This window comes from Chiloscyllium punctatum, chromosome 31 (genome assembly GCF_047496795.1).
Source record: "Chiloscyllium punctatum isolate Juve2018m chromosome 31, sChiPun1.3, whole genome shotgun sequence".
Classification (NCBI taxonomy): Eukaryota; Metazoa; Chordata; class Chondrichthyes; order Orectolobiformes; family Hemiscylliidae; genus Chiloscyllium; species Chiloscyllium punctatum.
The window spans coordinates 47,242,948-47,246,820 of record NC_092769.1 but is presented as its reverse complement, the minus strand read 5'-3'; positions in this window follow the sequence as shown (position 1 = coordinate 47,246,820).

The window sequence follows — 3,873 nt, the reverse complement described above, 5'->3', positions numbered from 1 at the left end:
AAACACCAGTTCAATTAAAAAGACAATTCACATCCAATGAAGTGAACCACTGCCGACAGAATGAACACAGTCCAATTCTGGATACAATAACAGCAGAATACGATCACATGTTACCCCACTGGAATGTGTGTGTGTGTCACCATAGTCTTCCCAGACCATAGGGGCTGATCTCTTCATTACAGAGAGAAGCAACTCATGGTGATTTGACCAGAGGGCCCTCAGACCTCAGGCAAGGGAAGAATTTGAGAACGAGTGTCCTTCATGGTAATCTTAAACTGGCAATGGGAACCGAACCCACGCTGTTCACATCACACTGCTCTGTAAACCAACAATACAACCAACTCAGCTAAACTGGACTGTCACGTGTGGGGATGAATAATTGAATCCCTCGCTACACACAGTGCAGGTGAACGGCTTCTTCCCACAATGTGTTTGTTGGTGTTTCATCAAATCATTACTACTCATAAAGCTCTTCTCACAGTCAGCGCATTGACATGTTCTCTCATTGATGTGAACAAAGCCATAGCTGCTGAGATTGGAGAACCGAGAGAACCCCTTCCCACACAAGGAGCAGGGAAAAGGTGGGAATGTGTTGGTGCTCACTGAGTCCAGATGACTAAGTGAGTCCCTTCCTACACTCAGTGCAGGCGGACAGTCTCTCTCTCTCTCTCTCTCTCTCTCTCTCTCTAGTATGGCCACACTTGTGTATTTGAGGCTTTGCTGATTTAATAAATCCCTTCTCACACACAGAGCAGATGATTAGTCTCTCTCCAGAGTCAACTCAACAGTTGACATTAGGCTGAATTGGGAAGTTTATTCATTCCCAAACAGAGCAGACAACGCTTCTCTCCCGATGATGAAGACGTTTGTCTGACATTAGGCTGGATCCCCAAGTGAATACCTTCCCACACGTGGAACAGCTGAATACCTTCTCCCCCATGGGAACAGGTTGATGTTAAATTATGACCATTAAATTTAAGACCTTTACACATCTTAAAGTTTCTTTTTTTCCCACAATCAGGGGAAGGTTCTCTTGTCAGTGTGAACCCACTGGTGTTACATGAAGCTGGATGACAGAGTAAATCCCTCCCAACACATAGAGCAGGTGAACAGTCTCTCCCCAGAATGTCTGTGTCGATGAGTCTCCAGCTGGTCTGGGATTTGCAATCCTTCTCACAATCCAGACATTTCCATGGTGCTGATCTCCTCAGATATCTCCAAGTTGGATGATCTGTTGAATCCTTTTCCATAAACACAACATATTTATGGCTTCTCTGTCTGTGGATTTTTAAAGAATGTTAACTCGATAATGTTAAATAATTTCTGCAGTCAGTTCAGTGGAACACTCACACTCTTGTGTGTGTGTGTGTGTGTGTGTCTCTTTACCACTCACAATGTTTTTGTGAAATCTTTGCTGACAGACATACCAGATAAACACATTCCTTTTATGTCCAAATGAATTAAGTGACTCTGTTGGATCTTTATTTCATGTTTGATTTGACTCACTCATCTTCAATTCTTTCAGTCTTTTTCTCTGTGAAATTATCTTCAAACATTATCACAGTCCATACAGGGTAAAATCTCAGAACAAACAAATCCAATTTCAAAAAGACATTGTTCCTCTATTCTATACCGCACCCAAACAAATGATCCAGTCACATCAAAAGATGCAAAAATCCCCATCAAAAGCAAAAAGGAACCTTCCTGAATAAATCAGGTTGTTGTTACAACATACATGAGACAATGTGTGTCCTGAGGTGCAAACATGTTGTGGGATGTACCTCGCCAACTGATGGACAGCACAGCCCCCTATCCAGAAGAATATTACACAAGAGATTTGCTGCGACTGTATATCAATGGGGAAGAAAGGGAATGGGGAAGGTTGTTGGCAATCAAGAGTGCTGTTTTGTCCCACCTGTTGATGAGCTTCTTGTGTTGTTGAAGCATCATTCAACCAGGCAAGTGGAGAGGATTCTGTATCACACCTGACTTATGTCTTGTAAGGTGGGCAGGCAGGAGGTGAGTTGAGCGCTGTAAGATTGTTTTGCCTCTGCCCTGATCTTGTATCAATTGCATGGCTACTCCTGTTCAGTTTCTCATCAATATTACACCCCCGGAATGCTGTTCATGGAGGATTCAACAATGATATTGCTGTGGAATATCAACAAGGGATACTCAGATATTCTCTTGTTGAAGATGGGCTTTGCCAGGCAGGGATGTGATACAGCTGTAACTTACCATTTGTGCAGATTCTAGATGCTGGCCAGGTCTTGCTACATATGGATGTGTTGTGTTTGAGAAAATGTTTAGCTCAGGTTGAGGTTCAGGTTGTAAGATTGTTTTCAATGAGAACAAACCTACCAGCTCAGCGAGCAAACTTACAACCTGAACATATGGATATGCGCTACATCAGTATCGGAGCAGTTGAAATTGATGCTGAATATTGTCCAATCGTCAACCAACATCGCCACTTCTGAAGGGGAAGTGATTGACGAAGCAGCTGAAGATAGTTGACCCTGAGACTCCACCCTGAGGGACTCCCCTCGAACTAACAAGGCCTGGATTCTCAAGGTCCACCTCCTTCACAAGTGGGACATGACACGTCTGAACAGGTTGGTTAAAAATGTCACCTGCAGAAAACTCCAGGGATTCAAGTAGACTGCTGTTTGTTTCAGAGATCACCTGAGGGTGAAGCTGTTATAAAGCTAATGCCCAGGACACTGCACCACCCGGGCAATGGGTTCTGAAGAAGATGCACACAGGACTGGAATGGTTTGCTCTGTTTCTCTGTCCACATCTCCTGCCAGACCCACTGACTTCCTCCAGCACTTTCTGATTTGATTTGGATGTGAGGCACAGTTAGTAAGTTTGCAGATGACACCAAAATTGGAGGTGTAGAGGACAGAGAAGAAGGTTACCTCAGATTACAACAGGATCTTGACCAGATGGACCAATGGGCTGAGAAATGGCAGATGGAGTTTAATTCGGATAAATGCAAGGTTCTGGATTTTGGGAAAGCAAATCTTAGCAGGACTTATATACTTAATGGTAAGGTCCAAGGGAGTGTTGATGAACAAAGAGACCTTGGAGTGCAGGTTCATAGCTCCTTGAAAGTGGAGTCGCAGATTAATAGGATAGTGAAGAAGGCGTTTGGTATGCTTTCCTTTATTGGTCAGAGTATTGATTACAGGAGTTGGGAGGTTATGTTGTGGCTGTATATGACATCAGTTAGGCCACTGTTGGAATATTGTGTTCAATTCTGGTCTCCTTCCTATTGGAAAGATGTTATGAAACTTGAAAGCGTTCACAAAAGATTTACAAGGCTGTTGCCAGGATTGGAGGATTTGAACAAGAGGGAGAAGCTGAACAGGCTGGGGCTGTTTTCCCTGGAGTGGCGGAGGTTGAGGGATGACCTGACAGAGGTTTACAAAATCATTAGGGGCATGGATAGGATAAACAGACAAAGATTTTTCCCTGGGGTGGGGGTATCCAGAACTCGAGGGCATAGGTTTAGGGTGAGAGGGGAAAGATATAAAAGAGACCTAAGGGGCAATATTTTCATGCACAGAGTGGTACGGGTATGGAATGAGCTGCCAGAGGAAGTGGTGGAGGCTGGTACAATTGCAACATTTAAAAGGAATTTGGATGGGTATATGAATAGGAAGGTTTGGAGGGATATGGGCCGGGTGCTGGTAGGTGGGACTAGATTGGGTTGGGATATCTGGTCGGTATGGACGGGTTGGACCGAAGGGTCTGTTTCCATGTTGGACATTTCTGTGACTCCAGTCTCAGATTTTCAGCATCTGCATGAATCACCCTCAGGCCCCGCCCCGTGACGTCACACATCAGTGTGCGCATGCGTCCACGGTCCCG